The following is a 13,633-nucleotide window of genomic DNA, read 5'->3' on the forward strand; positions in this document are numbered from 1 at the left end:
CCTAACTTTTACGGTGCAATCAGAGGTACATGATGTCTGAAGCAAGAGGTGCTTCTCTGAGTGTTTCAACAGTGGAGGAGGTGCCTCTCCCACTGAAACCACTGGGAAGATGCTTAGCTCAGCTACAGGTTTCCCCTCTCCTTCCTCCCTCCTCCTGTCAGCTTCCCAGATTCAGATGGGATGTAAGCTAATGGGAAATGATAATGTTCTTCCTTTCTTGTCCTTTTGGCTGACTTGACATTCTGTTGGCAGCTTTCAGAGCACTTCACACTTCTTTGGGGAAAAAAATGTTTTTGAAAGCAATTTATAGTTTCTCAGCGCATATAACAAATAGGTTTTTCAAAACAATCTCTCTCAAAATTGCTAACAGTATCTAGACTGAAGGAGACCCTATTTTTCCTCTGATGGTTTTCCCCCTGGGAGATATTACCAAATAATTATAAAGAATATAAAAGTTGAGGTACAGTTCAGCAACAATAAATCACTGATTTTTCTCTGACAGACTTTATCCATTGTTCAAAAAATACGTCCCCAGAATGACAGTACACTGACATTGTATTACTTCTTGCCATCCAAGTTTATGTACAAAGTTCAAGTGTGCTTGGTTGTATCAGCTGTGCTGTATTTTGTGACTTGGCCTTTACTGCTGTGCTAGTGGCTCCACCCAGGCTCCCTCTGAAGGCTCCAACTTCCCCTAGACCACGCATTGTACTCCAGGCATAGCCCAGGCCCCGCTCTAAAGCTGAGAATGAAATGTGAGATGGTCAGTGTGTTGCCTTTTCCTGGCCACAGTGATTATTTTAGATACTGGTGGTCACATAACCTAACCACGGCCAATAACGAGCCATGGGACATTACTGGTAGGGACTAATGTTTGAACAAGTGACACACTAGACAGGTAAGGCATAGACTTAGGGATCCAAAAGGCTTCAAGTCTGGTCTCTCTCTGTATCTACTGTTACCTCGCCTAAATAGTGCACTTCTTTGACACACACAACATGTTCTGGGAAGTGGAATTTAAAGGCCTGCACCCGTGACTTTGATTGTTGCATGGTTTCTGACTGGAGTAACCAAATGCTTCTCTTGGCTAGCCTCTGTCAGACTCTGTACCAGTCTAAGTCATAACCTCAGGTGAGGGATTGGAAAGGTGTCCCTTGCCTGGGTCCCACAGTACCCACCTAGATAAAGCAATAGCTACCTGAATTGTAACTCATACTGTACTGAATTGAGTGTTCTCTGCCTCCACTAGAGAGGGCCTCAAGGTACCTCCTGGGAAGTGGAGCTGCAGCTCAAGTGCTTAAGCACTAGGCTTGAGTGAAAAGCTTAGGGACAGCGCCCAGGCCCTGAGTTCAAGCCCTAGTATTGTTGGCACATGCACAAAGATACCTTTCTGGCATTCTGTACTCCAGCAACTTTACCTATATTTTCATAGCCCCCTCTTGTATGCCCTGGCTTCTGCTTTGGAGTACATTGTAATAAGACCATTCATTCAAGTGAGGGGAAAGGGATCTTAAAATCTGCATTATTCCAAGGTCCATCCTAGTGCTTAAAAAGCTTCAATAAAAATTGAAGTTCAAGCTGAGCACTGGTGAGCACACACCTGTAATCCTAGCTACTCAAGAGGCTGAGATCTGAGGATCACAGTTCAAAGTCAGCCCGGGCAGGAAAGTCTGTGAGACTCTTTTTTTTATCTCCAACTAACCACTAGAAAATCAGAAGTAGTGCTATGGCTCAAAGTGGAAGAGTGCTAGCCTTGACTGAAAGACCTCAGGGACAGTGCCCAGGCCCCCAATTCAAGCCCCAGAACTGACAGAAAAAAAAAAAAAAAAAAGAACGCAAGTGCAGCCAAATAAAACACCAGGAAGAAGGTACTCAAAAGGGGTGGGCAGGGTCAAGCGGAAGGAGTGGACAGATGAAAAGAGGAGGGGAGAGTGCAGACAAGAATCCACTGTATATCCTACAGAATGAAGAAGATGCGAGGGGCAGGTAGGGGAGGGATGGGTGAGAACGTGGAGAGGGCTGACTCTGATCAAGGCATACTATATTCATAAACTGCTCTGTTACCTGGCAACTCCTTTATACAACTACTGAAAATTTCAAGGAAAAATTTTAATACGCAAATAATAAACAATAAAGAAGAGGGACCTCATGAGCTCTCACCTTACAAGCAAGAAACACTAAACTTCAGCATGACAGAGTAGAAGCCAGAGACAGCTGCAAGAAACTCTCCCTCCACTAAAAGGAGAAACAGAAAGCCGAAATGAGAGTGAATATGGCGACCATGCCACATCCATTTCCCCAAACCAGTTTCCTAACCTGGAAAAGGACTTGGAATGGAAGAAGGCGGGAACTATGATGCTGTGAGTAGACAAGATTAAACTCAAGGTCAAAAGCAACATGAGTAGAAGGAGCCATCACTTAAAAAAGCAACCCATGGAAATGATATTATCATGAACTGTTAGGAATCAAATAACAAAGCATCCATCTTTGTAAGGTAAAAATCATAGGAAATACAAAGAGAGCCTAACAAGAAATATATAAGGAGTTTTAATGTACCCCTTTAGCTCCCTGACAGATAAAAACATAGGAAAATAAGGAGATAAAATACGTGAACAATACAATGAATATTATGTCTTTCCAGGTTGCTATGGTGTATTTACAAAAATTACTATCCTTTAGGCATAAATTCCAAGCAGCTATTATAATACCAACCGCATCTTAGGACTGCAATAAAATAAAACAATAAATAAGTAGCAAATGTAGAAACAGAGAAAAGCCAAGCACCTGGAAAGAAAAGGAACACATCTTTTCTAATTAAGTTGGATCAAAAATAATAAATATGTAACAACTGATAAATATCTTAAACATAAAACAATACTATTATAGAAAAAAAATCTAGGCACAATTCAAAATTGTGCCCAGAAGGAAATTCATATTCCTCCAACACACAAGTATTCAATACAAAAGTCTAAAAAGGAAAAAAAGAAAACATAATTTAAGAAAATGCTCAAGGAAAATATAAATTCAAAAAGCAATGAATTGGTAATCAACAACAAATAGAATGAAATACTTTAAGAACAAATTCTTGGCTGAGGTGATAGTTCAGTGGTACACTGCTTGACTAGCATGTCTAAGGCCCTGAGTTTGATTCCTACCATTACATAAAATAATAAAAAAAAATAAAGCTTTCTGTTAAAAAAAAAAAAAAAAAAAAAAAAGGATCCATGGCCGGGGGCTCACACCTGTAATCCTAGCTACTCAGGAGGCTGAGATCTGAGGATCGCAGTTCAAAGCCAGCCCAGGCAGGAAAGTCCATGAGACTCTTATCTCCAACAAACTACTAGAAAACCAGAAGTAGCGCTGTAGCTCAAGCAGTAGAGCACTCGCCTTGAGCTAAAGAGCGCAGGGACATGCCCAAGCCCAGAGTTCAAGCCCTACGACCGACAAAAAACAAAAAAAAAACAAAAAAGGATCCAGTGGGTGGAGGGAAATCTTAAATAAAAAGACTTTTTGGAAAAAAAAATGTCAACATAACTAATATGTCATTTTTTAATCTAATCAGAAATAAAAGTACAAAACTGTAAATTTATGAATTAACTACAAAGCAGAAAAACTAGCAAGATACACAGAAGAAAATTTTTCCCAGCAATGTGTTTAAGCAGGGGGGGGTTGTTTTTGTTTTTGTTTTTGAACTCTGGGCCTGGGCACTGTCCCTGAGCTTTTGTGCTAGTGTCTAGCACTCTACCACTTTTGTGCTAGTGTCTAGCTTTTGTACTCAGTGTTTAACACTCTACCACTTGAGCAACAGTGTCACTTCCAGCTTTTTGTGGTTAACTGGAGATAAGAGTCTCACAAACTTCTCTGCCCTGGCTAGCTTTGAACTGTGATCCTCAGATCTTAGCTTCTTGAGTGGTTAGGATTACAGGCACAAAAGCTGACAAAATCAAGAGAAATCCATGGAAGAAACTACAAATGTCAAACACTGCCCATTCAACATTTTCTATCCATCCAAAAATCTACACAAAAATCTACACAAGTGCATTGCAGCAAACACTTGTGGGAAAAATAACCCAAATACATGCCAACAAGCTGGTGCTCTACCACTTGAGCCACATTGCCAATCCAGCTTTTTTCTGGTTATCTTGGTTTCAGAAAGAGTCTTGTGGCTTTTTCTACCTAGGCTGGCTTTGAACTCAAATCCCCTAGATCTCAGCCTCCTGAGTAGTTAGAATTATATGTATAAGCCACCAACACCTAGCTCTGAGTTAGTTTTTTAAAAACAAGAGCAAATTGAAAAGCCCCTATTAACACTGAGCAAGAGCTAGGCACCAATAGCTCACGCCTATAATCCTAACTATTCAGGAGGCTGAGATCTGAGATCTGAGGATCAAGGTTCAAAGCCAACCCAGGCAGAAAAGTCATGAGACTCCAAGTAACAACCAAAAAAAAACAGAAGCAGAGCTGTGGGTTTAAGTGGTAGAGCCCTAGTTTTGAGCAGAAAAACTCATGTACAGTGCCAAGGCCATGAGTTCAAGCCCTAGGACTAGCGTGCGCACGCACACACACACACACAAGCAAGAAAACAAAATATCAGAAATAGAAGTAGGAATATCACTAGAAAACTTATAAAAACTAATATATGTGTATGTTTATTATAAGTAACTCTGTCACTACATTCTACAAGTTAGAAAAAGTAAATTCTTTTGAAAACATAGCCATTTAGAAGAACCAAGATTTAATATAAAACATGAAGAGCCCTATAGCTATTAGAGACATTTAAGTTGCAATTTAAAAACTTTAGCAAAGAAAACACAAAGGATGATCTCACTAATGAATTAACCAATTTTTTATCCTTTGGCTGTCTCAATAGAAACAAAACTATTTGACAAAAATTAACATCCATTCATAACTTTCACAGTAGAAACAGAAGGCACTTATGAAAGTAATACACAGAATCACAGAATGGCACACAGAATACTCACTGTGGAACCAGCCGTGACACAATTCCTTGCAAAGCTGACATACTATCCTAAAGAATGCTATTCAACCCATGTCTATATCTGTTACTCTCCCCATATCTAGTGTACATGTGCCTGGAAATAAAAAGATAGAAATAGCTCTTACATTATTTCACATGATAGTCCACTTGAATTGAGACTTCTGTCCCTGTCCTACCAGGATCTACTAGCTGTTTTGGGGGGGTTGTTTGTTTTCAATGTTAGCCAGGTACCAGTAGCTAACACCTGTTATCCTAGTTACTCAGGAGTCTAAGATCTGAGAATCGTGACTCAAAGGCAGCCCAGGCAGGAAAGTCTATGAGGCTTATCTCCAATAACCTACCAAAAAAGCCAGAAGCAGGTCTGTGGCTTAAGTGACTGGAGCACTAGCCTTAAGCAAAAAAAGCTCAGGACAGAGCTGAGGCCCGGAGTTCAAGGCCCAGGACCAGCACATATGCACACACAATCCCCCGGTGACAACCAATGGTTTCACTGTAAGTCATGATGGAGGCCTGGTCACGGTCACGTAGGACACCTCATGCTAATTACCCAAGGGAAAGAGGCGGATTATCACTGGTTAGCCAGACGACTAATCTAACTACCAACAGAAACAGCGGCTGGCTGCAGGGACTGTCTAAGACCGGCACAAAACCTCTTCCACCCAATACAGACAAACCGTGAGGACCAGCAAGAACTCTGGTCATCAGGTTCATAACCTTGACCTGGTATTTCTAAGCAAACTCAGAACTGCCATAGACTATACCTTCATAGTAACACCAATGCTCACTTTCGTATAACAAGCACAAGACAAAACAGTGGGGAATTTCTTATTTTGTCTTTGTTTCGTTGTGTTGTTTTTGGTTGCCCTAGGGGGTTGAATTCAGAGCTTCACAACTCCTACCCAGAAACCCTACCAGCCCTTTCTCATTGGTCATCTTGAAATAGGGTTTCACTTCATGCCTGGGCAAGCCTAGACCACGATCCTATTTGTGCTTCCCTACATCGCCAGGATGACAGGCATGCACCACCATCTTGTTAACTGTTTTTGCTCAGGCTGGCCTTCAGTAGCAATGCAAAGCCTTCTCTCTGCCTCCCCAGTAGCCAGGATTACAGACTTCAGCCACTACACCCACTGAAATCAGTGATTATGAGTACCGCATGGAGTTAATATGAAATAAATCGGTTGTTTACTTGCTTTGATCAAGAAACTATTTATATCCCTGCAGAATTCAAAAAGCCTTTCACTGTAAATTAAATATGTGTCAAGAAAAAATAAATGTGGTTTACCAATTGGGAATACAAATGTTTCCTAAAATTGGTGGGCCAATAAAAATCGATTAAAATGACTGCACAAAAAGTAAGTAGTATTTCCAAGAACCTAAATGCCCAAAGCTGGCATTTAGTGCCCAAGCGACCCCATAAATTAACTCAAGAGCTTCCCTATAGCTAGAGAGATCTCAAAAGGAACTGAAGCCCGGCCATGTCGGCCTCCCACAGCCAGAGGAGCCAAGGAGGGGAGGGGGTTGGGAGGAGGAAATGGGGAAGGGCAGTGTTCCTATGGTAACAGGAAAATGAAGCAGTACATCAGTGCTGCTTGGAAGTGACAGCTCTGTCCTGTCCTTGCTTCTTCCCCAACTGCCCACAAGGGTGCAAAAAGTACTAATTGCTAATAGGATGCATATAAACAGCAGTGATCTGGAACCCTATGATCCAGCTAATACTTTGATTTTAGGTAGATTCCCAGAAGAAATCTTGTGCTGATCCCACACAGAATGTCCTACTAATCTGGTTCTTTACCACAGGCTTAATTGTATCTCCATGGCAGTCTCTGGAAAAAACCACAGTAATAATTTTAGTCAAACGCCAGGCATTGTATGGGGACTCACCAACAGCTCATTTGTATGTAAAAATGACACATAAAGTCTGCACTCTTTATCATCATTCTCCCTATTTCACAGGTGAGCAAGCAGCAACTTTGAGGAATGAAGTGATTCATCCAAAACTGCATAGCTAATTAGTAACCAGACTGAAACTTAAAGCCAGCCTTGCAATCAAAAGCCACAGCCCTGTGCCTCCAAACTGTAGTGTGCTAGTATCAGTGATCAGAGGATGATTCCTGGAGAACAAAGCAATAAGCACTCTATTCTGTCTCTCTTTATGATGATGGAGATCACCATTATTTAGCTCCCAGGACAAAGCCAGGACACTATATACACATACAGTCCCACCAACTCCCCCACCCATCATCCAACATGACAGACCATACTACATTTTCCACTGTCCTAAAAAGGAATCTGAGACACAGAGAGTGTAAGCATTTACTCATTTAGAGCTTCAGCATCTAAGGAGCAAAAGAGGATTCTCACCAGTTTTGGCCAATGCCAAAACTGACTTCTATACCCTTAGCTCAATTATTCCGATCGACTTGGTCCTTGTAGAACCTGCCAAGTTGACTTGCAGGGTAGTAACTCATGGGCCAATGAAATCATTTCCCTACCCCCAAGAAAATGAGGAGGTCGCAGGCAAAATATTGCTACCAAGTGTGGTGCAATTCCATGCTTTTTGATAATTCTCTCAAGAGGAGACATGTTGTGTTAGTTTATCATTTTAAATAAATTCTCAATGAGCTATTTACCTGTCAGCCTGTATCTGCAGGGACTATTTTGGTAGCATCAGATAAATGAGCAATTAGAGAGTTTAAAAGCCTCTTAAATGTGGCAGGGCTTGTAAACCTAACTCCCAGAGTCGGTAAATGTCACATCAAATGTCTTCAGCACACACTTTCCCACTACCCTTATTTCAACAGCTGTATTATGGCACTCTTTATCTTAGTCTTATCTGAGATCACATCTGCCTTTCAGGGGGCTGTAATGGGAAAGTTAGGATCCCAGAGCACCTGGAACACGGTCACTTCTACTCTAGACCTAGCTGTGCTGGGTAAGCCTCACCAGTCCTCTAGCTCTGCCATCTATGTAGCTGGGTTTACTGGCATGTGCCTCCCTAACTGGCCTACTTTTTCAGATGGGAGTCTCATTACTGACATTACTGAATCTGTTATGGAAATCACACCATGACAGTACCATTTAACAAAGTCCATGGGCTGGGAAGGTAGCTCAGTGGTAGAGCGCTTGCCTTGCATGCATGAGGCTCTGGGTTCAATTCCCCAGCACCACATAAGCAAAAAAAGAAAAAAAGCCCAAAGTGGCACTGTGGCTCAAGTGGTAGAGCACTAGCCTTGAGCTGAAGAGCTGAGGAACAGGGCCCAGGTCCAGAGTTCAGGCCCCACGACCAGACCCCCCCCAAAAAAAAAAAATCCAGGCCTCTGTCCCTGAAAATTAGTGCTCAGATCTAGAAGTCTGAACAGATGATCTGCAAGAATGCATTAAGTTCTGTTGTGTACTTCCATGAGGGGGAGGGGGGGTTAACAGGGTGTCTAGCTGTCTCTCTCAAGGGTGCTATCAATAGTCATTGATGATTAAACCCTAAATTCATCTCATCAGCAGATACTGCCCAAGGATAGTAACTTAATTCTGTCCATCTTCATTTATTAACTGGAACGTTTCTGTACAGAGGAAAGCTCTCTTTATCCACTCATTCATTATCCTTAGGTATGGAGAAGAAAGTTTCTATACATAATCTTTTCCCTTCAGTTGGCAGATTTCAAAATAATAAATTCATTTTCTAGTTTCCTCCAACTGAGAGCTGTTGGAATTTTTTTTGCGTGTGTTGTTTCTGTTATCTTTCTGAACTCATGGATTTTTTTTGGAGTTTTTATTTTTAAACATGGAGTTGCCAGGTAACAAGTCAGTTTATGAATGCAACGCATCTTGATCAATGTCCCCCTTTCAACCCTCACCCTGTGCTTTCCCTCCCGACCCCTTCCCTCACTCCTCTTAATCCTGTAGGATATACACTGAATTCTTGACTGCTCTCTCCCTCGGCCCTCTTCATCTGTCTGCCCCTTCCCCCCTTGCACATGAGATTTTTAATGTTAATGAATTAATTAACAAACTGTCTTTCACTATGGAAAGATGACTTGCGGTTAACTCTCTATCTCTGGTCCCCTGGAAACTAATAAGGGTGGGATGCCAGCTAGGTTACCAGACAACACTGTGGTTAAAAAAAAAAATGACCTCTAATAATTCAACTACACCTGATCTAGGAGTGAATATATACATATCTAGTGGGAATCCAGTTTGAGCTTCTCTGCATGCATGTGTGCCCAGTACCAGGAGCCCTGGAGGCTATTCCCACGGGATGGAATAAAGACGCTGGTTCATATGTGGAATTGGGCTTAAAGGCCGGGTGACCTCTAATCCATTCTCTTAAGCCAGCCTCTAATGAAGAACAGACAAGCAGAGATTTATACCCAAGAGACTTATTTCAGTAGTCCTCTTGGGAAGTGAGGCCAAAAGGACAGCGCAGAAGGTAAGGGACGAAGGAACTAAGCTGTAATAAAATTGAAGATTTGAGCCCCAGACGGCTCAACAGGATTTCTTTGGTGGCTGAGCTGTCCACATTGAAGCAGGTCTGTTCCCTGAATAGTAGCATCGTTTTGGACATGGGTGAAAGAAGAGAAAGTGATCCCAAAGATTCAGCTGGGCGGTGTGAGCAGGCAACACTCCAGGCAACCAGAGGAACGAGGGCCTCAGTCCCACCGAGGCACACAGGCACATCTTTCAGTGCACCTCCACATGGGATCTCACCCCTTCCCCTGCGAGCTGCCACACTGACCCTCCCCTGCTGACATACTGGCCTTCCTGTCCCATATCCTCCAGTAAAACTAAATTGGTCCCAATGGGGAGCGTGCTGAGTGTTGTAAATGCAGAACTAAACCCATGTTTACCTTGTATCTACTCAGAATGAGCAATAGCCTCATTTCATTCTAGTGATACTCAGAAGCTACAGTCTGAAAATAAAGCATTACTACTACATTATAATCACTGGGTCAGATAGGAATACTTGGGGGTTTTTTCCAGCTAAAATACAATGTATGGCCGGGCACCAGTGGCTCACGCCTGTCATCCTAGCTACTCAGGAGGCTGAGATCTGAGAATCACGGTTCAAAGCCAGCCCAGGCAGGAAAGTCCGTGAGACTCTTATTTCCAATAAACCACTAGAAAACCAGAAGTGGCGCTGTAGCTCAAGTGGTAGAGCTCTCACGTTGAGCTGAAGAGCACAGAGATAATGCCCAAGCCCAGAGTTCAAGTCCCACAACCAACAAAAACTAAATAAATAAAATAAAATACAATGTATGTTGGTATCAACATTTCCAATTTAATTCAGGATGGATATTCTTTATTATTATCTTTACAAAGGAGCTGCCGTTTAACGAAGCAGTTTATAAATACAATGCATCAATGTCACCCTTTCCAACATTCTCACCCATCCCTTCCCTACCTAACCCTTCACTCTCATGCTTAATTTTGTAGGATACACACTGAATTCTCCCCTATTCTCCTCTTCATTCATCTACACTTTTCCCCTTGACCCCACCCCCTTTCAAGCATCTACTTCCTGGTGTTTTATTCTGCTGAGCTTAGATTTTTGCCTTTTTAAGGAATTACACTGTTTGAACTGTCCACTGAATCTACTGTATTTCACTTAATACATTTATACACACTTACATACCACCCAGCATATTTACTTATAAGTTTATAAGTTAAATATAGCTTTCACATGTTAGGGAAAACATGCATCCTTTGTCTCTCTGTGCCTTACTTCACATATTGTAGTTTTTTCCCAGGTCTTTCCATTTCTTACAAATGGTACACTATCATTCTTTCTAATAGATGAGTAAAATTCCATTGTGTATATATATACCACCTCTTCCTGTTCCGTTCATCCCAGAGGGGGATCTGGGCTGATTCCCTACCTTGGCTATGGTGACTAGTGCTGCAATTAACATGGCTGTGCTGGTGGCTTTACTATATTCTGGTTTGTAATCATCTGGGTAAAGGTCCACAAATAGAATTGCTGGAGCATAGGGTAGTTTATGTATAATTTCTTGAGGAACCTCCACACTGCTTTCCAGAGTAGTTGAACAATTTACAATCTCACCAACAGTCTAATAGAGTTCCCTTTGGCCAAATCCTCACCAGCATCTGACTGTTTTCTTGATAACTGCCATTCTAATGGGATGAAGTAGAATCTCAGTGTTGTTTTGCTTTGCATTTCCTTTATGGCCAGAGATATTGAGCATTTCTTCATGTGTCTATTGGCCAGTTTTACTTCTTTTGAGAAGACTCTCTATAGCTCATTAGCCCATGCAGAAAATTGAAACTAGATTTCTATGTACTAGCTTGTACTAGCATCAATTCAAAATCATTAAAGACCTCAATGTTAGACCTGAAACCATGAAACTATGATAGGAAGGAGTAGGGGAAACACTAGGGCTCCTGGACACAGGTAGAGACATTTGGACTAAAGATCCAGAAGCACAACAAATCAAAAAAGGCTTGATAAATGTGAATGCATCAAACTAAAGTTTCTGCACAGCCAAGGACACAGCCAACAAGCTAGAAAGACAGCGTACAGAATGGGAGATTTTTACCAGCTACACATCAGACAGTGGCCTAATATCCAGAATATAGAGAGAGAACTTTAAAAATTAAACCTTCAAAAACACTCAAAAGAAAAACAACAACCCAATTAATAAATGAGCTAATGAAAGAACAGGTATACTTGATTTCCGAAGTCATCCATCTGTATGTCCTTTCTTCCATCCAAGTCCTGATTCCCAGCAACACCAACATAATGTCTTCTTTATTGCACAATGCACATACACTTTCAGAATACCAACACCACTAAAAATTACAATAAAGTATTTTGTTTGTCCTTCAGGTTAAACCTCACTGAGGGATGTACAGTAAGATCACTGTGCTTTAAACTCTTATGAAGTAATCATTCTTTCATGGAACTCAATTTATAGTGAATCTCATTTGTTTCATTTTGTGTTCCTTTTTAGGACTGCTCTTTTTAGCTTGTTTTTGTTTGAAAATTGTGTGAAAAACTTTAAATGGTTTTAAAATCAATTCTACAAATTAAGATTATATAGAGTCCCAGCTGGGCACTTGGTGGCTCATGCCTGTAATCCTAGCTACTCAGGAGGCTGAGATCTGAGGATTCTTGTTCAAAGCCAGCCAGGGCAAGAAATTCTGTGAGACTCTTATCTCCAATAAACCACAAGAAAACCAGAAGTGGTGCTGTGGCTCAAGTGGTAGAGTGCTCTCCTTGAACTGAAGAGCTGAGGGACAGCGCCCAGGCCCAGAGTTCAAGACCTACAACAACAACCAAAAAAAAAAAAAAAAAAGATGGTATACAGGCCCTTCTATTCTGGTCCTGTCCTCTCTCTCGTATAAAACCAAATCTAAGCTTTGGATTGATCTTTCCATATTATATGAAATATAAACCCAAGACCTAAGACCTTTCCGGAATTGAATGGTAACATATAATATAGATGTTTCTAGAACTTGCATATTTCATTCCATCTTGAGAATCAGTTGGAAGAGTTGACAGGGAACTTTCAGAGAGTTAACTAGTACATTACACTATTTGAGATCTCCCTCAAATCTATCGTATTTCAGTTAATATAGTGACATATGCTCATACACTACCCAATGTAAGGGGGATGTCTCCCTAAAGGTGGCCTGCAACGTCCCACAGGGGTCAAAGGAATAAAAGAGGAAAACTGAAGGTCGGTCAGCATTATGTCTGGCTGTCTGGCTGGCATATGATCTTCCATCCTTCCCTACGTTGATGGACTGAAGCCTCTGAAAGCATGAATCAAAATGTATCTTCCCTCCCTTTAAGTTATTTCTCTTGGGAATTTTATGATGGCAATGAACGTCTAACACAGAGGGAAAGAAGAAAGAAGACTAAAAGGAAGTTGAATAATGGGTAATAAAATTATGCTTAGGACCTCTGGAATCAGATGGCAGATTAAGAACTTCGTCCAGGGCACTTTGTGAATCTAAAGAGAGTCCAAGTAATAAAAAAGAGGCTATTTTCTGAGGAGAAAAGGAAAGAGTATTTGGGGATCAAGTAAGAAGTTGCAGGACAGATAAAAATTAAAAAGAAACATAAAACCAATTCAGAGAAAGTAGGGAAACAGTCCACAACCCCAACCCTCAATTCCTGGAACAGGGTTGAGCACACCAAAAACCACAGCTACAAGGTAAGCAAGCATTGTCCTTGGGGACAAGGGACTGGCAGTCCTAACTTCAAGAGAAATCCCCAGTTCTTGAGGGCCCCAGGTCCCCTATGAGGAGATGGTATGACCAGCGATTCCTGATTGACAAGCCAGCATTGGAAAGGAAACCAATCACACCTCTCCTTTTATCTTGTGTTTAAGCTGGGCATCGTTTTGACAAATGGCTTGGGCCATCCAAGAGTTCTATTAATAATATTAAATAAAAATAATATTAGCAAAAGCACCCAAAAGGTTGGGGGGATCATGTCATTCTATTTTTCTAATTAATCATACCGAAGACTGAAGTCAACTTGGCAAAATGGCAACCAAGAAGCACCGAACAAGGAGAGTTAGCTTCTGAAACACACCTACTGCCTAACTTGGAAGGACGACAACTTGACAGCTGAGCCCTCCCACCTCCCTCAGCCCACCTGGTGTCACCACC

General features: G+C 41.5%; 1 long non-coding RNA gene across 3 annotated transcripts in view; it reads right to left on the reverse strand.

Annotated features, from left to right (window-relative positions):
• LOC138816027 (uncharacterized) overlaps positions 1-13,633 on the reverse strand; it is a 138,646-nt gene that overhangs the window by 44,536 nt on the left and 80,477 nt on the right. The gene's annotated exons all lie outside the window — the stretch shown is intronic.

Source organism: Dipodomys merriami, unplaced genomic scaffold, assembly GCF_024711535.1.
Source record: "Dipodomys merriami isolate MVZ:Mamm:240054 unplaced genomic scaffold, mDipMer1.0.p SCAF_68, whole genome shotgun sequence".
Lineage (NCBI taxonomy): Eukaryota > Metazoa > Chordata > Mammalia > Rodentia > Heteromyidae > Dipodomys > Dipodomys merriami.